The sequence below is a fragment of the Podarcis muralis genome, chromosome 3 (assembly GCF_964188315.1).
Source record: "Podarcis muralis chromosome 3, rPodMur119.hap1.1, whole genome shotgun sequence".
In the NCBI taxonomy this organism is placed as follows: domain Eukaryota; kingdom Metazoa; phylum Chordata; class Lepidosauria; order Squamata; family Lacertidae; genus Podarcis; species Podarcis muralis.
Window position 1 is genome coordinate 33,994,177 of NC_135657.1, and position 24,671 is coordinate 34,018,847.

The following is a 24,671-nucleotide window of genomic DNA, read 5'->3' on the forward strand; positions in this document are numbered from 1 at the left end:
CCTTTCCAGGCAGCCTTGATCTCCACATACTCAGAAGGTCGTGTCTGCAAGGAGCCTACATGCACATACATTACTTGGTTCCTATTTATACATACTCAAGGGCCCCAGACCATACACACAGAAGCTTGTATGCAGGACCCTTGAATGCACAGCTGTCAAGGTAGGAGCCATTGGGTTTCAGCCCTCTCCATATGCACTCCTCTGTACCCTATGTGTTTTTTATAAATACAGTGGTACCTCGGGTTACAGACGCTTCAGGTTACATATGCTTCAGGTTACAGACTCCACTAACCCAGAACTTTGCTTCAGAATGAGAACAGAAATCATGTGGCGGTGGGAGACCCTATTAGCTAAAGTGGTGCTTCAGGTTAAGAACAGTTTCAGGTTAAGAACGGACCTCCAGAACGAATTAAGTTCTTAACCTGAGGTACCACTGTATACAGTATTCAACGTCCCCAATCCCATCTGCTGCCCCTGCTCCAAACCTCCCCATGGCTATTTGTATGTTGGAAAAGATTCTGCTCAGCAGAACATATGCATAGATAACTGTATGCAGAAAACAGTGGAAAGAGCAGGCTTCCCAGATGTGGATAAAGCCCTGCCTGCCTATTTGTTGTACGTGCACAAGCTCTAGTCTTCAAGTGAGATCAGGAAGGAATAAGGACAGTGTGCCTGGCTCCATTCTCTTCTCTTCCTGAAAAAAATGGTTCACGCTGATGCCAGAACAGCCCCCATTTGGTGATTATCTCAAAACAGCAAAGTAAATAAAAGCCAACAGATTTCTAATAGGAGCGTATGGACTAACATTTTTATGTGAACATTGTGTGGACACAACAAAAAGAAACCTTGCATGCATGCAGAGCACTGATGCAGCAATGAACACCCTTCTGAAAGCACCCTTCAAACTGGAGATAGATAATAAAGCAGAACCTGCAACAGAATCAGGGAATGAGTGTCTCCTCCCTCCTAAAATGAATGTTCCTGTTCAAGCTTCCAGCCAGCCAATCCCTCCAAGCAGGACATTCGACTTCTCGTCCATGTGTTTCATTTTTTGTTTTCAATGGTTACTCTTCTTTGCCTGACTACTGAGCATGCTCAGTTCTCACTGGGTGAGTGTGTGCATTTGTTATATGTTTTTAATAATAATAATAATAATAATAATAATAATAATAATAATAATAATAATTTATTTATACCCTGCCTGTCTGACAGGGTTTCCCCAGCCACTCTAGGGGGAAATTGTACTTCTGCAAATAAATGCCATTTCCACAGTAGTCAAAGTTCTGGGGCTCGCCTCAATGCTAACCCTAACTTGCTGTTGTTGCCATCTCTTTATATGCCACTTCTGTTACCAAAAGGTTCTTCAAACGGGATGGAGGCCGCAGTAATTCGTCAAAAGGTTGCATAAATCAGATTCATCGCAAAGTAACCAGCCTCTTTGATCACAAGCAGAAGCATGAGTAGGAACGAGAGTGAGAGCAGGAAAGATTAATTCTGAATCCAAACTTCAGGAGCAATTAAACACCAATAATGAGTGCCAAGACTCGGACACAACAAATTATTCAAGCATTGTGCCCAGTGTTTTCAGAGTACACATTGTTACAGTCTCCACTACAGTTGTGGCCAAGATACACTAATTTCTGAAAGGTTGGCTGATTGACTGCAAAAAGTTGCAGAACAATTTAAGGGAAACAAAGAGGAGAGAACAGAAGGTTTCTTTTCATTTGTGCTTCCTGGGGGACTGACCTAGTGGGCATCGAAGTCAACAAAAATACTTCTTGTTGACTTCAATGAATTCTAGATCTTATGCAGAAGTTGCTAAAAACAGAAATGATATAGTTTCCAGATAATCACTCTGCAGGTACTGTTGCTGCTGGATTCAAAAACAAATCTGTGAGAATTCTTCAGTTCTTCATCAGAAAGAGGGTTGATTCATACAGGCATGTTCATCACTTGAGTGGCACAATGGTTCAGTGTATCTGGCTGTTAACCAGAAGGCTGGTGGTGTGAGCCCTCCCAGGGACTGCTGTGGGCAGGATTTCTTCTTAGCACTAGATTGGACCAGGTGACCCTCAGGATCCCTTTCCAACTCTACAGTTCTGTGATACTCTAGCTGCAACATCCAGTGATGATTTGCATGTGTGAATAAGTTTAGATATAAAAACCACTGTGTGCTTGGTTCTATCTGCCCTGTTTACCCAATACGATTTCTCTTTTTTTGTGGTACCTAGCCAATCACTATCCTTATTTTGCTTGGAAATACTTGGAGCAGAAGTGGGAAATCCACGGCCCTCTTGCATGTTGTTGGACTTTAGCTCCCATTAGCCAGCCAGCATGGCAAATGGTCTTGGATTGTGGGAGCTGTGGTCCCCAAAACATCCAGAGCATCACAGGTTCCCCATCCCAGACTTGGAAGATGCTTTCACAAAGATGTTAATGTGTGTAGCATCAGAGAGCAGCAGATTCTCTTCCATCCTTCCTGCCCTCATAACTAGTATACTCTGGATACGTATTATCTGGATAGTACACACGGCTGAATGTTCTCCAGTTACAGCTCTTTTGAAAGACTTACAATCAGATCCATTGTGAGATTGGGCATTCTTTTTAACATTCTTATATTTTAGCAGCCCGTGCAGGACATGCTATTGCAGAGTAAATGAATGGTGGCCTCCACTATGTCATTGCTAAGGCACCCCATGAGCTGGGGACTCTGGGGGCAGGCTCCAATGCCTTGCTCCCTGCAGCTCATCAGGGGCTACTATGGCCATTCATCAACCCAGTTGGACCAGGGGACTTGGCTGCCTCGATCTAACTGCTGCTCCGGCCATGGTTCCTGAACTTGAGCAACTGGTCCTTGGGGATATGTATCTTGTCCCCACATTATCCACCCATTTTGGAACTTCACCAAAGATTCACCTGCCTCCGCCTCTTCAGATCCTTATCTGACTGCTGGGTGTCAGGAACTGAAGGGAGATTTAGTCCAAACAGATCATAAGGCCGGAAGAAATTACTATAGGGTAACCACAGCTAACCAGAAACCCTCCAGAGTCATTCCAATTTCTTGAGCAGATTAAAGCATTATGAGCTGCTACTGTCTGCAAACAAACAGATGCCACAAGGCATGGAAGCCAAAGCTGGCAATGCTAAATGCCTCAGATAATTCTATAGTTCCACGTGCCACCAAATAGGAAGCTGCAACTCTTGGGTCACTTCGACTCTTTCGCACCACACCTGACGCTATCTGCAAGATGGATGAGATCCTTACCTGCCTGTTGACACTTTCAGAGCAAAAGCCTCTTTGCAAGCACCAAGAAGCTTCTCTACATCCCCCGGCAAGTTTCCTCTTGCCGAGTCAGAGATGAGACAGCATCTCCCGAAGTAACAGCAAGAAAAGGATTCCTCTCTAGAGAGGGAAGAGAGTAACCAGCAAACATCTCTAATAATGAGCTAAGGGAGTGCCCGCCTCATATCCCTTAGAGGAGCTGAGAGTCCCTGAAACTGCTTGTCAATGACAGGAGGATGGCATCGCTGAAAACATTCTCAGGAATTCTCAAAAGGCAGGAGGAGCCGGTGTCGAGCATTCATTGTTCCCACCAGTTGTGCTTTCGCAGAGCTCTGCTTCTTGAGACTGTACCCATTTGGAGAGGCAAATGACACTTCAGCAAACTAGCTCTTGCACAGTCTTGGGATTTGCCATCTGCATACAAAGTTGACCAAGATCCATCTACTCAATGACACCTTAGAATTCTCTCTCTGCTCCACACTCCAGTCACTAATTTTTATTGATTGATATAGTTCCCTCACTGTGCATAATTCATTATTAAGTACAAGATTGGTGCTTGCCTAGGAAAGCTTACAGTCCTAACGTTCAACAGAGAGGAAACAGAAGACCCCTCCTGGTGTTTTCCTGCAAGTGTATTCTGCAGCACGTTCTTGATACATCAATAGTGCATTTTAGTTTGTTCATAAGATTCATTCTGCTTTAGTTTGCTCATAGAATCATATAATTGTAGAGTTGGAAGGTACCCCGAGGGTCATCTAGTCCAAACCCACCCCCCCCTGCATGCAATGCTTGTTCTGCAATGCTCCCTCAAGGTTGCTATATTATTGCTGTCAGGAAGAGTGATGTAGGACAAAAGTGGGACAAAAGTAAGCCAGAGCATTTGTGGTATAAAAAGCAGTTGTTGCTTCAACAGGAAGTTACAGACCCACATTAGGCGAAAGATTCCTGCACTGCAGGGGGTTGGACTAGATGACCCTTGGAGTCCCTACAATGCTACAATGATTCTATTCTTCTGTGTCTCGATAGGCCCGCTGAAACAGGAAATATTTCAGCTTGCTTCCAAAACAGCATAATGAAGGCTGTTCCTGTCAATAAAACAGACTTAAATGAATAGCTAGGAAGTCTTTGAAAAACCTTTTCTCAATCAGTAGCATGAGGCATACTGAGTAAACATCCAGATTTATTTTTCTTAAAGCTTCAAATTCAGAATTTGCTTTCCCCTTTCCCTATAAAATACTTAAAATTACACTTTTAATTAAACGGCCATCAAAAAGCCATTGCTCTTTGACGGCTCCACAGTTACTGCTTGAGTAGTCATGGGTACCCATTTTGGGAAATTTCTGAACCATTTAACAGGAACTGTTGAGCAATTACTACAGTGGTACCTCTGGTTACGAACTTAATTCATTCCTGAGGTCCGTTCTTAACCTGAAACTGTTCTTAACCTGAGGTACCACTTTAGCTAATGGGGCCTCCTGCTGCTGCCATGCTGCCAACACATGATTTCTCTTTTCGTCCTGAGGTAAAGTTCTTAACCCGAGGTACTGCTTCCAGGTTAGCGGAGTCTGTAACCCAAAGTGTTTGTAACCCGAGGTATTTGTAACCCAAGGTACCACTGTTCAAGGGCCAAGCTTTATTTTCACTCAGTTGAAGAAGATTCAAATAAATAAAGGCTTCAGTTGGGGCTGAATGTGTACGGAGACCTGTTTCTGGAACCCCAAAGAAGCATGAACTCAGCTGTATTATAACCTGAAAAGTGGAATCGTCTACTTATTAACTCTCAGTGAATTATTGTCACTGAACACATCTTGCTAATGTGCCCGATTCTGGGATGCTAGAATTGAAGTCGGGGGTGTCTCACCCAGAGCTGAGGTTGTCAACTTTTTAAAAAGAATTTTGGTACCTTGGACTGAGTGCTCCCAAGCATGTGTAGAATTCCCTTTTCTAGACACACACATTTCCAATAGAAGGGTTCAGACATGTGCAAAACTCTTTCCTCTGTGAAGATAACACTGTCCTCTTTTTAAAGCGTCTGCCCAGGATTGACACCTCACCCTCAGCTCATCTAACTAAGACAGTGACAGCTCCACTGACGCTGCACAGCTAGGTCAGACCATTTCAGCTGAGACAGCTTTAGGTTCTGCTCAGGGGGGGGGGGTGTATGCAGTACCTGAGACACAAACACATGCACTCTTGCCAAATACACCCTGTAAAATAACTCCAGCCACCGCCATATGTCTCCTAGAAAAGGGTGGACCTCCAAATTGTAATGCAGCATGTATGTGAGAAAGGCACTGCACTCCAGGAGGAGCCTCGGACTGGACGTTTGATTCAGACCATTTTGGCAGGAAGACCGTCCCTCAGCTTCACATGTGTATTCTGGCTGCTAGGGAAGGAGGCGGAGAGCGAGGGTCCACAACCGCCTGCCCCCCGGGTAAAGCAGTGAGTGGCCATTGGGTTCACAAGAGCACACAATTCACAGAAAACAATTTCTCACAATTTCCTCATCACATTTGAACACCCCTGTCATATTTTGGACAAAGGTCACTTGAACAGCCTGTTCTCAGTTCTCCAAGGGTTGGTTGACAATCACTGGGGCTTCAGCTGGTAGGAAACCTTCTCTGGAGCCCCCCCCCCTCCTCAATTTTGGGAAGTTCTACAGTGGTTTGAAGCAAAATATACCTCTCTAATTCAAGGATGAACAACAAATGACATGACAGTTACATAACAAACTCCCTAGCAGAATACTGTGCGGCCGACTCATGTATTTCCTGCACAGTCAACGTAAACAGCCTTCTAAGGGACAGCCTAGTCCTCAGAGAGCAGCCAGAAGAGAAAGCAGTTTTGGTCACTCACCTGCTTTGCAAACTCCTCTATACTTCAGGAACCAGATCCTCACATTTTTAAATTTGCCATCTGTTGGGACAGCCGCAGAACTTGGCTGTGAGGGTCTTCCCCCTTAGCGATTTTGCCTTCACCGGTAGGTCAGATGGCAGTTTTGGAAAGCTGCAGGGATCTCTGTCTCAGGCCAACCCTTGACTCACACTTAACAAGTTATACATACAGAGCAGGCAAACAGTGTCACATACCGTGAACAAACAAGGCTGCATAGCAACAACTTCTTCAAAGAAGTATTAAGATGCAGGAGTGAGGAAGAGATTTTCCTGGTAGGCGTCTCCCTGGCTGTTTGACTGAGTGACCTTGACTGCAACCAGACAATTAGGAAGCCACAGGTTTCAAACAACAATGGGAAAGGGTTGGATATTCTGGGATTCTACACGCCTGTAACCAGATCCGATAAGCATTCACAAAACAGCAAACATCCCCACACACATGTTTTGAAAGCTCTATTTATGAATGAGAGGAGAAAACAAACTTCTGTTGATGGCAGGATATAATATCCGTGTTACACCCTTCCCTAAATTGGGTTTTCCTTCATGAAGGAATAATACAGTTGAGGGTTCAAATTGCCTTGCAACTCTTATGCCATATTTCCTCAAAACAACCTTGTGAGGTAGGCACCACCAGTGATGAATGAGGATACTTACACTGAGTGCTGTTTTTCCAGAGAAAGGGGTGCTGGAGCTCATCGTGAACTTTTCCCTTGTTGTCTTAGAATGGCAGTAGTGCCTACCTGAGAGGTGCCAGAGCTGAGCTCCGGTGAGCTCCAGCTGGGAAAAAAAGGCCTTGCTTGCACTTCTTTTCAGGTGAATCCATAACTGTTCTACTTCTTCTCCAGCAAACATATTTTGATCCCAGACTGCCACTATTTTGGGGTAGGATAGAATCACATTTCTTGTGCAATAAACCTGCCCCCGGCCAACAAAAAAAACACTGTACAGGGTAAAAGTAAAGTGACAGGGTAATGCACTGGAAAGTGTAGGATGGAATAACATTCGTTTAATGCAATGTACGTATACACATCCTCCAAATAAATCAGAACCGATGGCCAATAAATAGCCCGCACATCTAATCTTCCTGCAAACTTTGTGCAGACAAATCAAGGTGAATGCTCAACAAACAGGTCATCCAGAAGCTACCATAACTGACTTACCAGTCTACTTTCTTTTTTCCTCACACTTTGAAACCATTCCTGTGTTTATTTAATTTCCAGTTTGTGCACTGCAAAAAAGGAATCTCACTGCACAGGATTGCACCATTCAAACTGCACCCCGGAAGGACGTGCACACACACACACAAGAGAGATGGGGGGGAGGGAGAGGGAGATTACATAAGCATTAATTAGAGCCCAACAAAGAGGGCCACTTTTCATACAGAACTGCCACTTACTACCCGACCTAGAGCAACAGAAGGGGATTAATAATTCACCACCAAAAATCTGAACAGGGTCCTGCAGAGACACGGAAGGCAAACTCTGCAGTCCTAGCTGCAAGAGCATGCTGACTTCTAGAGTAGCCTACAGTGCTAAAGAGAAATGAAATAAACTATTGATAGAAGCAAGATTCTAGGAAAGATGATTACATGATAGTCACTCATTTGCAAAAACTCCCCATGCTGTTTTTCATTTCCTTCCCCCTCCACCCCTCACAAGCAGAATTGTCCTACAGTATTAGGAAGTTTCAGGGCTTGGTTTTATACACACACACACACACACACACACACACACACACACACTATCTGCCCACAGGCACAGAGCACCTGCAAACACTACATTCTGACAGCTGGAGTGTAAAGCATGGATAGAACATGCAATCCAAATATAATTGGTATGTCCTGGAGAATCAAAGCATGAATATTGCATATTATTTTTGCTGTGGGAGAAGTAGCCACAGTCCATTTATAAACCATGAGAGATAGCGCCAGATTGGTTAATCCGTTCCAATTCTGCTTCTGCTTCTTATTTTGAGGCCACAACTCCCCCTTACATTTAAAAGCACTATGATGCCACTTTAACACTTATAGCTCCCCCAAAACATCCTGGGAATTGTAGTCTGCTAATGGTGCTGAGAGCTGTTAAGGAGGCCACTCATCCCTGCATAGAGCTACAATACCAAGAGTGCTTCAATAAACAATGAACCCAATAAACTCCAAAAATTGTAGCTCTATGATGGCAATAAAGGTCTCTTAACAGTTCTCAGCACACTTAAGAGTTGCTAGGATGTTTGGGATGGTCAAAATGGGACAGTGGTACCTCGGGTTACATACGCTTCAGGTTACAGACTCTGCTAACCCAGAAATAGTACCTCGGGTTAAGAACTTTGCTTCAGGATGAGAACAGAAATGGCGTGGCGGCGGCGCAGGCGGCAGCGGGAGGCCCCATTAGCTAAAGTGGTACCTCAAGTTAAGAACAGTTTCAGGTTAAGAACAGACCTCCAGAATGAATTAAGTACCCGAGGTACCACTGTATAATATTTCTTTAAATGTATGGTGTTGATGTGGCCTAAATTAATCCCAAATGGAGTTTGTTTAAGCTTTGTGACCTAAATGTTAATTACAACGTTCAGTGAAATCAAAGCCATTGGCTCTCTTTCTTTCTTTGGTTGCAAGGCATGGCAGGAGGCAATGCTGGCCACCAACTTGGATGACTTTAAAAGAGGATTAGACAAATTCATGGAGGAGAGGGCTCTCAGTGGCTACTGGCCATGATGACTATGCTCTGCCTCTGTAGTCAGAGATGGTAATGCTTCTGAATACGAGCTCCTGGAAATAACAGGAAAGGAGAGTGCTTTTTTGTTCAGCTCCTGCTTGTGGGTTTCTCACAAGCATCTGGTTGGCCACTGTGGGAACAGGATGCTGGACTAGATGGGCCAATGGCCTGATCCAGCAAGCTCTTCTTAAGAACCACCATGAAATGGTGTTAGCAGCTGCTGGCGCAGATGTCATTCATGGATGTCCAAGTGAACAAGACCTTCATTGAATTAATGCTGATAATTCCAGCTCACTAATAAGCGAATGCGGCAAGACTTCCTTTTGCAGAATACGTGCTGATTCTTCCAGAAGATTTGTTCTTCCACTTGTTAGGCAACTCTAGCAATAATCGTGCATTCTCCCAAGAAGGAGGCATTGATTCTTAATCAAGAATTTATAAAGTGGTAGAGGGAGATACTCCAGGAGACAAATAATTGGCTCTGGGGGAAAGCGCATCCTGAGTATTAAAGAGACCCCCCTCTGGAGTGTAAATAGACATGGTCGTATCAGCGCAGGAATTAAGGCAAATAGCTAAAGTCAATTCATCGTTTGAAAGCCTCCTGAGCTACAACAAATACCTGAGCCATAGGGACAAAAGAGGAGGTTAATGGGAATTTTTAATGTATAATGAGGCTTCCTCAACCTCGGCCCTCCAGATGTTTTTGGCCTACAACTCCCATGATCCCTAGCTAGCAGGACCAGTGGTCATGGATGATGGGAACTGTAGTCTCAAAACATCTGGAGGGTCGAGGTTGAAGAAGCCTGGTATAGGTGGCTTTTAGACATGGGGCTAGTGACAGAATGTGCTTGTCGTGCCTTATTCCATGTGGAGCATTGACCGAAAACTAAACAGCGGAAATGCAGCATGGGAAACTCAGTGGTAGGAGCTAATTCCTGGAATGCTGTACTTGGAGGCTTGTAAAATAAACCCATGCATCCTCCTCCAGCTATACCTTTATGAACTGCTTACGTGCATGAGAACCATGTGACCTGAAGATAGGCTTCTTGTGGCTTAACAGTATACTTTGACTTTGCCCCAGAGTTCCAGATGAAGCTCCTTCGGCTGAGGAAAAGATGAGGGCAAGAAAACATAAGCTCTTAATGGGCTCTAAACAGGGTTAAGACGGGACTGTGAATAAAACATTTTTAAAAATGGACTCCCACATGAATTTTTTAGAGTGGCTGCAAGGATTTGGCCTAAAAGAGTCATTTATATAGCACTTTATTACATTGAAACATGAAATGGCTTTCCTCCACTAATAACAAATTTAAGGCAAGAGACATGCTCTTGTCTTGAACTTAGGCTTGACGTCTGCAAGTGATAGACACTTGCAGGATATTATTTGTAACTGTAATAGTCCCAAGAGTTCCAAACTTTAACTAGGGGATATAGTTGTAGGCAGGAGAAAAGGAAGATTACACATTGTACATGCATTACAATCAGCTTTTACTTGGCATGGTGGTAGTACGTGTATTTTTTATTTTATTTTTTGCAGAGAGATTGCAGAGAGCTGAAGGAGCTATACAGAAGAGGCCACTCCATTCCACGCCCATGGCATGCACACACATCCCACAGGTTTGCATTGTACTGTATTCCAAAACCCTGAAAAATCTGTGTTCAGAGATGATAGAGGGATAGAAATAATAATAAGATGCCTCTATCATTACATGTTCCACTTCCTTAAATGTTACTCTCCTTCTCTGTTCTTTAAGAAGCTATAATCAGGGCAAACTGGTGTCTCACAGCAAAAAAGGAAGGAAAAAGATTTAAAAGATTTCTAACCCGTGTTTCAGGGCACACCGCAGTCCCAAGGCAATTTACAAAAAGTTAAAATACAACACAATAAACAACAAAAACCTACCCCCATCAATCCCATCAATTTATGAGCAGCATCAATAAACTGTTTTAAAAGCACAGCATGTTAAAAATTAACCAAATACAGATTGAATTAAGAGTTTCCTTAAAAGCTAGCAGCGATGAAACCATGCATGTTTCCCTAGGAAATGAGTTCCAAAGGTTTGCAGCCGCCACCACAAAAGCCTGGCCCTGCCAATTTAACAGCTTTCACTGGAAGGCCAGAAAGCAATGCTTCAGACGAATATCTTAAAGTCAGTAGAAATATTTTGAATAGGAAGAATCTACAGGAGAGAAAGTCAAGTTGGCCGTGCTTGAATTATAGGAGCCAGAAGCAGGCCCAACTCTCTTACCTGTTTTACTGGCTCTCTTAAGAATGCTACGTGGGACCATAATGTGGCTAGAGTGAGAGGAAGTCAGGGTTGGAGGCTGTGGATTTTGCAAAACACACAGGCATCAAGCCCCATGATGTATTCCTCAGCAGAATTAATAGTAGGGAAGCTTTGATATTTTAATTCTTCAAGGCAGTAGCAGTCCTTCATTATACTGGACCCAAGTTTCGTTCAGGACCAACCCACCCTGAAGTAGTTGAGCAGCTCTAGGGCTACAAAGCTTTGCGAAACATTAGAAAGGCAAACTGCTTTAAGAAAATAAAACACACTTTTGATGGCCTTTGGCAGGATCCTTCATATCACTCTGAGTAGATGCTGCTGCCTGATTGCAAGAGGAACATGAGCAGCACTTCATGCTTTTTCATTATATCCTGAGAAAAATCAAGGGATGCCGGTGATTTTTTCTTAGTAAGAACGAAAAGTAAATTGAAAAAGAAACTTGTCTTCTCTTAAGTTAAGGTATTGGGGGAGACTAGAATTATGGGCTAGAATTTTTCTATCCAATCCGCATGCAGGGCCAGAACCTCAGAACAGTACAGAAGGAAAGAAGGACCTGAAGCTTAGCCTCCTCAAGGATCATTAGACAGAAAAGACTGGCTGCTGCTGTAGTCAATGCTAATCCATAAAGGAGGAGAAGAGGTGCAACTCTCCTCTTGGACTCAGCAGCCAACTTCCTACAGAGCTTTCACTTCCTATGGCTTAGGATCAGAGATTAACTCCTCACTAAGCAGGAGAGTCTTAAGGCTCAGAGTGAACAGGTTAAGCCCTGGGCATTCAGTGCCTGGCCCTTCTACCATTCTATAATATTCATGAACTATTCCTATGGATATATAGACTTATCCGTAAAATATTAAATTATTTTATTATTTACCGCTACATAGAAACTCAGGAAAAAGAAATATTACTAAAGCTAGAACAAAATATTATGCTTCAAAAACCAGATATATGGCTCCCTATGGTCCAATACAGCAAGGGGGTGGGGGAAGGTGTCTAATGATTACACTGTGGACTTTCTGATAATTTCACTGAAATTGTTGCTAGCCCCTCTGGAATGAGAGGTCCTCATTAGCTCCACTATAATATAAACTGGCACGGGAAGGGTTGTAGATCAACAGAAGGATCCAGGTTCAATCGCTTGCATCTCCAGGTAGGGCATGGGAAGACTCATGCCTGAAACACTGGAGACCAGCTAAAAGCCAGTATAAGCAATACTGAGATGGACCAATGGTTCGACTTGGAATTAGACAGGCCCCTAAGCATCCATTCATTTCCTACACCAAGAGATCTCCACCAAAATCTCTTCCTAAAAATCTATGTGTGTGATGAAGGGCACATCCTTGCAAAATTCACACAGAGCTTTTCAATAATAATAATAATAATAATAATAATAATAATAATAATTTTATTTAATTTATACCCTGCCCTCCCCGGCCAAGACCGGGCTCAGGGCGGCTAACACCAAATATATAATGCATTAAAAACACAAAATCAAACCATTGATTAAAATACAGTTCAAAATCACATTTAAAATAAAAATAAAATTAGGTGGGAACCCACGAATCACAACCGTAAGGAATATTAAATGTTCACAAGGCCTGGCCACCTGTGCTGGTCCCATGTGGGCCAATAGAAGGAGCCAAGAGACCACTTACATACAGGGTCCCATAGAAAGAGGAAAGAAGGAAGTGGGTCAGACTGGACCCCAGCCAAAGGCCTGGCGGAACAGCTTCATCTTGCAGACCCTGAAGAAAGATGTCAGATCCCACAGGGCCCTGGTCTCTTGTGACAGAGCATTCCATTTAAAAATATACGGCAGCTTCAATGTATTTTAAAAGGGAAAGCATCAAGACTATTCAGACTCATTTGGAGTCAAAGGCCTGTATATAAACTCTGCTGGGCTTGTCATGACCCAAATCAACAGCACTAGCAAAGAAAATAGTTCGTGTCATTAAGGTCATGGTCCAAAGACTGAGAAACCCCCTCAATAGTCCCCTCTCCCATACAAAAGCAAGCAAGTCAGCATAAAGCAAAAGGTTAATATACTAATTAGCATCATTCATATGCAGAAGGAATGGGTGCCCTGCGCTACAAAAAGAGAACAGTATTCAAGACCAGGAAGACTAAAAGACATAATCACAAGCAATGTATGGCCAGGTCAGGACCTGGAGAGCAAACAGTCTGCTCACATAACCGGTAATATATTCAATGGCAAAATAACTCTGCTATGTGTGGAATGAAAAAAATAAGATTAGCACAGTTTAAATGCCAAGGAACAAGGAGATAGGCCAGAATACCTGACCTCAGAGATCGGCAGAGTTGTCTTAAATCTGGCCCATTAATATAAAACTGTGTGTGTTTAAAAAATAAAAAGGGGAGGCATCTCTGATCAGTGTAACCACACTTAATTGAATTCTACTTCAAAATTTCATAAACTGATCTGAAGGGCAACCTTCTCCCATCCAATCCTGTCCACAATTTCAGTTTGTGGTGAGGTGTTCTTCTCCAGCTGCTTCCGCCTTCAGAAATGAGGCAAGTGGGTGGCTGCCAGGGAGATGGGCTTTCCAGTGATGGTGGTCCTCAGCTTCTGGAATTGCCTTCACAGACAGGTTCACCTGGTGCCTTCTTAACTTCAGTTTTAGATACCAAGTTAAGACCTTCAGTGGCAAACAGCAATATGATGAGAACTCAGCACACTGGTTGGTTTAATTGTTACATTATTGTTGTTTTAGTCTTCCAGCCTGCTGCCATCTGGGGTTTTTTTTTTTAATTGATTGCAGTATTTTAAAGTGTCTTTATTCATGACTCCTTTGGTAAATTTGGTTCAAACTGAGAAGCACAAGAAAGAGACATACTCCAGGATAGGGAAGGCAGACTTAGAGAGAGAGAGAGAGGTTCTTGACTAGATCAACTTTTTATCTGAACTGTGATTGGCTTCTCACTAACCTCAACTGCCCACTTTCCTGTACTTGCCACAAAGAAAGTGATCCTTTTAACTCTGAGGTGTTTAAATTTACTGCCTCCACACTTTTTCAGTGCCATTGCAGAACAGATCGTAGCAATGCATTGCTGTGCATTTGAGTGCACTCAGCCTAGCAGGCTACTAGCTTTTACAACACTTAAAGAGTCCCCTAGAAACAGCTCACTTTAGAGCAGTAAATAAATCCTATTCAGCTCTGCTTCCCCGAAATCAGCTGAAAGCTACTTGGCAAATGGCAGAAACCACAAAGCAAAGGGAACATTTGCTGCAACGACAGAAAGAAAAGCAACCTACCTCCATTCTCAACTAGATGCCCCGAATTAACACTTGTAGGAATTGCTTCAGAATTTCCACAGTGAGGCAGGTCTATTGTTGGGGTTATGCACTCCCAAAAACATCATTTGCCCCTGCCCCTCTGGACCCTTCCTTGGATTTGTTTTGCTAGATACGAATGCACTATTAGCACTTGCTAAGGAATTAAGCCTGCAAGCAGCACATAAGGAGATTCATTAATGCATTAAGACAGGCGTGATTTGATTGGCTCCTTTTTTTAGGCATTTGGCACATGGGATGCAAACAGATCTGTGGGACCTGGGTGTCAGGGGAGACCAGGCGACCTGCCAACACGCTAGCTTTAAAAAGGAGAAAGAAAGTCAGCACCAGTTCCTGAGTGTTAAAGAATTTTCAGTCAAAAGGCAGATCACTGATGCCCATAAAACCAACAAGCAGAAGCTCCCCCCCCCCCCCCGCCTTTTCCATGGGAAAACAACATTAGTGCCTCTGTACCACTGAAAATGAATTCCTTCCTAGCATTCTTAATTTCCTCCTCACCTTCTGGGGTGCTTTTTAACCAATACTGGCCAGTATTGATGGATAGTAAAAAGAAACATTATCAATTGCACATGGAACAGCAGTTTTGATGAGACATTGTGATAGGAAATTGGGGTCTGCTTTCCTTCCTGTCCTGCACAACCCTTGGACAGCTAGAGTAAATGCACATCCACGTTATAGAAAGAAGAAGCAAGACACAGCACACACTGAAGGGGAGGGGAAAGCAATCTGATTTGGGAGGAAATTCTTTTTCCATCAGTTCTTGATTTAATAATCGTGGAAGGGACCCTTCCAACTGTACAATTCTATGTACTGTACACATCTCTGAATTTTGTAATGCAGTTCTCCTCCCAAGTAATGGGTTAAAAAAATGCACATAGTGCAGTAAAGTATCCCTAAAAATGCATATATTCATGAAAATAACATACACAGATGCACTATTTTAGGGGAGATTGCTTTATATTAGGCAAAACTGAATGTAAGCACGTACACTGGGAGAAATTCATACAAAAATGTTGATGAATATTCATGTGGAACACACACACACACACTTATAGTCAAATGCAAACTGAGGCGGAAATGTGAATAACTGCACTCATTAATGGGAAAAGAGAAACCAAAATTGACAGATTTGCCCATTTGAATCATACAAAAGATTGACACTCAAAGCATTTTGGGGATGGGGGGTGGGGCAGAGAAAACAATCCCGATGCTTGGCCATTATTCTTGCACACAAAAATGGAATACATGATGGCTGGCCTTAGTGGGAAAGATTCCTGGCACAGCCAATTAAAAGTTTTAGCTGCTGCAGTCCCATCCTTTGACAAATCTCTACCTAAATTTCCACTTGCTGATCTCGCAGTTACTCCTGGCCTTGTAATCAATAACATTTAATTCCACCAGGCTTCATAAACAATGCTGACAAGTAATAGCAGGAGCAGCTCCAAGATCAGATAAACACCCCAAACACAGACGTGGGTAGATATACATTCCAGCTGCAGCGGCAATCAGTAATACACCTCGAGTAATGACAGGCCCAACAGTATATAACCAGGAATTAGACAGGGAGGTCTCCACAAATCATTACATTCCCAGAGCTGTAAAACATTAGATGTCAGGGCAGAGACTAGTCAAGGACTAATTGGAAAGGAAAGAAGGACTACAAACCTCTTTCTAGGGATGCTTCACACAGCGCCAGGGCTGGCCCTACCATTAGGCAGAGTGAGGCAGCTGTCTCAGGTAGCAGATGCTGGAGGTGTCAATAGCGTGCCAACACTGCCCCCATTCCCCCTGAGCCCCCCAAGCTAGCCTGTTCTGCATCTCCTGCCCTCATTTGCTGCCCTCAGGTACAGTGGAGGATGTTTTCCCATCATCAGCACTAAAGCGGAGTCAACTGCCCACCTGGCCAGATTTTGTATGTGGAATGTGAGGGCACCATCTTGTCCTTCACCTCAGGCAGCAAAATGCCAAGGGCTGGCCTGGAAAACCAAGTAACTATCTACAAGCAAAGCATTCTGTGTAGAAATTTACACACGGGCAGCACACAGAGTTTAAATTACAATGTGGTTGGGAGGTTACAAGGTTTTTCTAGAACCCATATGTGAGGTATCAATTTTCTTCTCCTTCCTATACAGAAGTGCTTTTTCTTCTTTTGCTCATGAATAACTATTCTGACACTTTTAGCTCCCTCAAATACTAATAAGTCAGTGGAACAGGCACAGTGAGTCACGTATCATACTTTAAAAGTAGGACCGAGCCTGTATTCCTCAGGAGAGGGCTTTTTTCAGGGGGCGGGAATCAGATAATTTTATTCAGCTCACCCTTGTCTAGTAATGAGAGCCATTTTGCTGAACATTCTCCTTCTCCTTTTTTGTTTGGCTGCTGCCATTTTTTACCCACAATACCTCATAATGACACTAATTCCAGGGCATTGGGGAGAATGCCACAGTTTCAGCCACCACCACAGACAATACAAAGAGTAGCAGCAATAAAACCAAAACAAAATAGCCAACCACAAAAAATAGAAAACTCTCTGGGGGGGGGGGGGGAAGCAACAAGCTGTGTTGTTTCTGCTGCCAGTGTTCATGTTAATCCCCATCTCCAAGAAACTGCTGTAGAAATTCTCCTCCCTCTGGATAATATTTGGCAAAATGAGACACAAAAACCCTCCTTTTTCTGCCCCTAAATAAGAGGAAGAATTTTGGGCTCTCATTTTCATTCGGCTTTATTGTAAATTTATTTCCTGTGTGAGAAGAGTTTACGTTGCTTAAAGTGACAGATGTGTTAGCCCTATTCAGGTTTTCATTTTCTGGGTTTCCACTATGGGTGGAAAGACCGAACCTGTTCACAGAAGATGACAGGAGATGGATAATGGAAACAAAGGAGCATAGGTTTCTATAAAGGGGGTGGGGGGAGCAACCATGAGGGGGCATTTACAGAGGAAACACAGTGGGGAGAGCTGTACATGTAAATGGCAAAACTGCTCAGGAGATGAAAAGCAGGTTCATTTCCTGTCCATTCTGCCAAGCTTTCCTGCTCTTACCGACACAAATAGCTCAATTCATCAAATACATCCTGATTGTTCAAATAAGTGTCAGGTGACTGTGAAAATGTCTATGGCTTGAGAACAATGATGGTGTATATTTGGGAACTAGCCGATTATCAGGAAATGAAACCCAATAAATGTTCCAACATACAGAGATGGTGGAGTGGGCATTGCGGAAGGGGAACTTAAATCTATTAAGGCCTCATCTGCACTGTTTGTTAAGGGTGCCGAGTGTTGTTGGGAACCACCTATTCCCTTCATAGAGCTACTGTTCACGATCAATCCTTGATCCCATAGAGCTCTGGGAATTGTAGTTCTGTGAGGGCAATACAGGTTCCCCTGTCAACTCTCAACACCTCTTAACAGACTACGGATCCCAGGATTCTTTGGGGGAAATCCACGGCTGTTAAAGTGGTATGATACCAACAGGACTGGGAAGCAGCAGCCAAACCATCATTTTGAGGTGCAGTCTGGATACCCTGTCCCTCCAACATGACTGGGCTGTCCCTCCAACATGACTCTGTGGACCCATCAGCTGTGCCGGTCCACAGACCCGCGCTGTCCCTCCAGCTCTCATGAGTGGAGGAATGGCACGGGTCCATGGATTGGCACAGCTGAAGGGCAGAGAAGGTTCTTCCCACCCATCAGCTGAGCTGATACTGGCAAGTCCCCCATTTTACGCGCTTTTGTATATGCATGTGGGGGTAAGAAACGTATCCCCCGTGTAAACGGGGAGTCAACTGTATATAAATATCCATATAAATGAATGAACAAAATGCTACTACAGTGGTACCTCGGGTTAAGTACTTAATTTGTTCTGGAGGTCCGTTCTTAACCTGAGGTACCATTTAGCTAATGAGGCCTCCCACTGCTGCCACGCTGCCGCCACACAATTTCTGTTCTCATCCTGAAGCAAAGTTCTTAACCCAAGGTACTATTTCTGGGTTAGCGGAGTCTTTAACCTGAAGCGTCTGTAACCTGAAGAGTCTGTGACCCAAGGTACCACTGTACTATTTAATTACTATTGGGAAGAGTGCACTGTCCTAGAGATAGCTACAGCTGTCACTTGGTAGCATGGTCGTCCCTCCTCACCCCTTAGCACATGAACTACAAGTGAAAGTAAAACTTTACTTCAAGTAATACCATAGTCTTGCCAGTGAATTGTCTTGCTACACTGTAGGTTATTAACCATTAACTATTAAAGCTTCTTTCAAGGGCTCAAGGTGGGGGGAGGGTAGCATGAATAGGTTTTTCCTGTTTTCTCCCTTACTCTCACTCAACACTGATATACATATATTTCCTATGATTTTTAGAGAAATACGTGAAGGGTACTCAGCAAGTATTTTCAAATGTAAAGATTTAAACAAATCCAAGCTTTCCACGTGCCCTAGAGGCGACAGAATACACAGGATGACTATTGGATATGAAACAAGCACAGCTTAAGGGAACATTCCTCCTAAAAAACATCCTGTGTTGCAGAGAAAGTTCTGAAGCTAAGAGCCAGAGCATAGATTGATTCCTATGGGTTCTGGCAAGCACCCTAAGTCAGTTGAAGAAAAGCCCGTTCACTTGTGGTGTTAGGATGAGGAAGAGAGAAGAGGGTCTGTTAGCAGGTAAGAGGGTGAGATAGTCCCTTGGGAATACTCAACTCCAATTCAGAAAAATAGCTCAGAGCAACAAGTTCACTTAAGCAAGTTACCGAGTGTGTGTGTCTAACATTTCAAGCGAACTTACCTCAATCAAAATTAAAAAGTGGCACTAGACGTCTTGTCCAAATGGATGTGAGAGGCTCTTCATCTTCAACTCATTGATGTGGGCATGAAAGAGATTCTTGTTGATCCCAGTCTCTCGCAGCAACTGTTGCCATGGTTATAAATCATTTCTTTTTGCCCCCCAATGGTCAGCGACAGAATATAAAGAATGGGCTTACTAGGTAGGAGCAAATCCAGTGTGCAGAGACTGGTTCCCCTCTCAGAAGTGTGATACCAGCCAGCAACAGATGCTGTCAGTTTCATTGCCTGCACTTCAGAAAGCCAGGTTAGAGAGAGAAATCTCTGGATGAGACCCAGATAATAAAGAGAGTTTTTAAAGTCACAAGCAGAGAGATTAAAACAGAGCAACCTTTCCACGTTCATGTACAAATGAAAATGGGTTGGGTTTTTTCTTTTTCTGAGCAAACGAAGGGGTGGGAAGCATGAGTGCCATTCTGTATGAAGTGCAGAATAGATTGTTTAGCTACCAATATGTGAATTGGGCAGCTGCGTGATCAGCAGGATAAATTCACATCTTTCTTTCTTTCTTTCTTTCTATTATTATTATTATTATTATTATTATTATTATTATTATTATTATTATTATTATCTTACCAGGTTTCCATGGTGGATTAAAACAAAATAAAATACAGTATATTATCAATTTAAAAATGCACAATCAGAAGCATTGGTACAATGCAATTTGGGATATAGCACTTTCTGAAAAACAGATGCAAAAATTTCAATTACTAAGAAAAAATTTTAATTAACCCATCAGCCAAACTTACTGCCTCCCTTGCATCTCTTATATGGTCATTGCAACTAATGGCTTATAGTAAGAGAGAGGGGGAGAGTATAGGATATATGTAGAGGCATCATAGCAAGGACAGAGGTGGAAGAGAAGCAAAGTACTGTCTATGGACCCCCTGGTCCCAGAAAGCTGTGATCTGGAGCTCAGCCAGAGCATATGTGTTCAGTGCTCAGTTGTGTTTGTTTTTCTTCTACTGAGAGGTTTTGGGAAGACTAAATTAAGCAATACATATTTTCATATTTTGAAACCTTTTTTTAAAAAAAATACACTTTTGTGACTCTGATTTCTTTAAAAAAAAAATCTGGAAATTATGGTAAGACAAACATGACCAAAAGGATTGGAAGAATGCACATTGACATTTCCAAGCACTTTGTCAGGGAAGAAAGGAGAGATTCTCAGGGTGTCCATATTAGGTTTTATATTTGCATAATGTGAAGCTAATACAGAGAAGAAAATATTGTTTCTAGAACAGAATGCCATTGAACTAAAGTTCCAGTAAATGAAACATTTAATTATTATTTTTTAAAGTTTATAGATCTAATGTTTCATACAAACTTTTAAAATGTGTACTTTCTGGTAGTGATTTAGACATCAGAGCAGATCTGTACTCCGAGGGTGGATTGTTTATCCTCCTGATTCTTACTCGTTTGCTATCTACCCCAATGCTACCAGACTCTACGCCACCCTTTATGTTACAGTGGATGGATGGGCAAGTGGACAGGCAGATGTGGGGCAGGTTTGAGAGATATTAACTTGCCACTTCCCCCCTTCCTAAAAAGAGTTCAGTTGTGCAAGGGCACCATACACATCTCAATGTGAATTGCAAATATTTGGGATAATTCGCAGAGAATTGTAAACCTTCAGCTCAAGCGAACTGTTTTCCCTAGGAAAAGGCAACACTGCTCTGTTTAAGAATATGACTGTTCACGCTGCTTGCTGTTTAAGCAAAAGCAGTTCTGTGTGACCTCAGCTCATAAGTTTAGAAGACCTGTGAAAAGTTTCCATATCTGACCACAGATTCCACTGCACCAGCACCTCCCATGAGGTCCAGCTATGCACACCCCCAGGAGTCTTGTTTGTATTACTGGTGTGAAGAGCAGCACTGGGGAATTAGGCAGTTGCATGAAGTACCATGTCTATTCAGATGCTGGGAATAGAAGCCAAAGCTTGTTACCCAGGCTACTCTCTACGTTTTTGTTTGTTCGGTGGCTTTGTTGGGTGTGGAAGGAGAAAAGTTTTGGAACCGTTAAGAGCAGGTGAGATCTAAACCACGGAAGAAATTAAATTACCTGTGAAAAGACTAGATATAATTAAGGTTCTTCCACCCACAGCTACCACATGTATTGGTTAACTGAACAGAACACGTAACAAAAACTGCAGACATCCCTGCAAAAGATTAAAAAATTGCCTAATGGGTGAAATTATTGCAACAAATATCAGGGCTACCACAATTAAATGCTGCCACAAGAAAACTGGTTTGTCAGCTATAGACTCAGTCACTTCCAAGTTGATCTAATGGTAATTTCTGTATGCTAAAGAGGCTTTTTGGTGCTCTCCCCTGCAGTAAGTTCCTGATGGAAGTTGAAGCCCATCAATTTCTGGAGGGCCACAGGTTCCCATCCCTGAGCTGAGTTTTGTGCATTGCATTCACCAGTGCTTCATGCGAAGAGACTGGACAGCCTTCATCCCAAAATAACTGGAGGGAAGAGATGTTGTTGTTGTTGTTGTTGTTTAGTGACCCCATGGACCAGAGCACGCCAGGCATTCCTGTCTTCCACTGCCTCCCGCAGTTCGGTCAAACTCATGTTGGTAGCTTCGAGAACACTGTCCAACCATCTCATCCTCTGTCATCCCCTTCTCCTTGTGCCCTCCATCTTTCCCAACATCAGGGTCTTTTCCAAGGAGTCTTCTCTTCTCATGAGGTGGCCAAAGCATTGGAGCCTCAGCTTCACGATCTGTCCTTCCAGTGAGCACTCAGGGCTGATTTCCTTAAGAATGGATAGGTCTGATCAAGAATCTTGCAGTCCATGGGACTCTCAAGAGATCTTACTGATCCACATTTCAGGCTAAACTGCCCATTAGCCACGTAAGACGTGGTAAGAGATTTTTTTTCCCACTTCAATTTACTACCCTGCTCTTCTATACGTGGCTAGCAATTTGCATTTGTAAACATTTGTAAACACTGGAGAGCCAGTGTGGTGTAGTGGTTAAGAGCGGTAGTCTCGTAATCTGGGGAACCGGGTTCGCGTCTCCACTCCTCCACATGCAGCTGCTGGGTGACCTTGGGCCAGTCACACTTCTCTGAAGTCTCTCAGCCCCACTCACCTCACAGAGTGTTTGTTGTGGGGGAGGAAGGGAAAGGAGAATGTTAGCCGCTTTGAGACTCCTTAAAGGGAGTGAAAGGCGGGATATCAAATCCAAACTCTTCTTCTTCTTCATTAGGGGGAAGCAGTAACAGATAAACACATTTAGCAATAGATGTTAGTCCTCTAAAAATTACCACTGCAACAGGATAAATGCCTGCCAGACAGTGTGTTGAGTACATGAGAGAAGGCCAAGAATGAAGGTGCCAAACAGCCCGCCCTCCCTAGGCAAGGAGTTTCATAATCTTGGGTGCTCAGATGCCCTGGTCTGCTCCTCTTCTAATGCCAGTTTTGGACTGGTGCCCTCAATGAATGAACATTGTATGGTACTAGTAGAGGTACAAGGTCTACACAGCAAGCCTTTGGATGGTGGTGGAATTCTTCCAGGCTGATACTAATGTTAACAAATCAGAACTTCCAAGTGATAGGGCTTAACCACTTAACCACTGGCTTCCAGCATAGAGAGCCTATCGGTTTCTCCCATGGGCTTTACACTTTGCAGAAGGTAACCAGAAGTGGAAATATAAGACAAAGCTCTAATTCAAATGTTAAAAAGCAAGTACACCACAGTACCTTGCAATCACTTCTGACCAGAAACTTCCCACCATTCTGTGGCACTAATCTGACACCCACTGGCCATCTTTGGAACTAGATTTCTAGCAGAACAAGAAACTTTGGCACCGAACTCAAAATTATGTGGGGTTTGCCAGGGATAAATGAAGTTTTCTTGGACATCAAAACACAGCAGTAAACAAACTGTGATAGATTTAAACTAAGTTTGAGGAAGCAATGAAATAAAAATGCTAGATCTTTTGACAATCACACAGGCATCTAGTTAGCCACTGTGAGAACAGCTTGCTAGACTTGATAGGCCATGGACCTGATCCAGCAGGCTCTTGTGTTATTTAGATTAAGAATAAACAAGTAAACAGTAAGGAAACAGTGTGTCATGCAGTATGTTTTAAAAAATAAGCAGGTTTATTGTGCCATCAGAAAAATTGTGATGCCTGGGGACTGTACCTAGGTCTTGCCCCAATGGTTTCTGTTCTGCCCCCTCAAGTGCTTTTGCCTGGCTGGAATTTGCCCTTCAGATGGGGTAGCACCTCTTGGTCAGAATGATTAAGACGTGTGCGAATAACTCAAACACTTTTAAAATCACAATACAGTGGTAGAGGATGGGCTAAATTAGCTTCTACAAAAGCGTCCATGACATATTTGAAAGGAATTGCCATCAACGTTTTGTACTGTGAACCATTACAGATGAAGGGCAGTATAAAAATTTATTAACATCATTTCAATGTGGTCCAGAAACTGCTTCCATGATTTCCTCAATCACTTGGTTGTTCATATACAGATATGGGACCCAGTAATGTATTGGACTCAGAAACAAGGGAAGTTCCTGTTTTGTCCCCCCCCCCCCCCCCTGAATACTTCCACATGATATTACCATTTCATAGCAACTCTGGAATATTGCAGTCCTCAAACCACTTTTTTGCCTGTTGCCAAAACTGTGTCATTTGCCAAAAGATCCATAATGGTTGTGCAATACTTTCATTATGTGGAAAGCACTGTTATCTGTGGTAGTGGTGGCTTGGGCAATTGCTATTTTGCAACTTTTTTCTTTCGTTTTTGACAGGTGGCCTTCTCACTGAAGTTTTTAAAATGGCAGGTAGTTCAGACTGACACAGTGAACACATATAGTGCCTGACACCTATTCTCCTAAACTCCCTTGGAGTCAGAATTCTGTTTTATAATATTAAATTAATTTTGAGGTAAAAGGAGTGTGCCGTAATGAATCTTTAAAAAAATATAATAGACGTCCCACCAAAATTGAAGTAACAAAGCAAGGTACATGTAAATACTTGGACTGAGTTGCTTACATTTATAGAATAAACTTAATGTAATAAGAATGTTTAAATTCTTGATATGGAAATACAGACTATAGTAATTGTTGTGGGGCAGTATTTGTTTTAGCTATGTCTGCCTCTCTAAAACTTTTAATACAACCCATATACTTAAAAAAGGGGGATACCTGAGATTGCCAATAATTCACATTATTGTTGTGAACTGCCCTGAGATCTGTGAAGGGCAGTATGCAAATTTAATAAATAATGAACAATTAGCTGCAGAACTTACTGAGCATCCCACCCCTGCAAGAACCTTCATAAAAAGGAGTCTCTGTAAAAGTAATTTCAAACCTAAGAGTGAAGACTA

At 42.8% G+C, this 24,671-nt stretch overlaps 1 protein-coding gene across 1 annotated transcript in view; it reads right to left on the reverse strand.

Annotated features, from left to right (window-relative positions):
- Nucleotides 1-19,434, reverse strand: part of TOGARAM2 (TOG array regulator of axonemal microtubules 2) — a 77,422-nt gene extending 57,988 nt beyond the window's left edge. The window contains exon 1 of the mRNA XM_028724458.2: nt 19,267-19,434. The gene's annotated coding sequence lies outside the window, so the exon portion shown is untranslated. The remainder of the gene's footprint in view (nt 1-19,266) is intronic.
- Between the last annotated feature and the right edge of the window lie 5,237 nt (nt 19,435-24,671).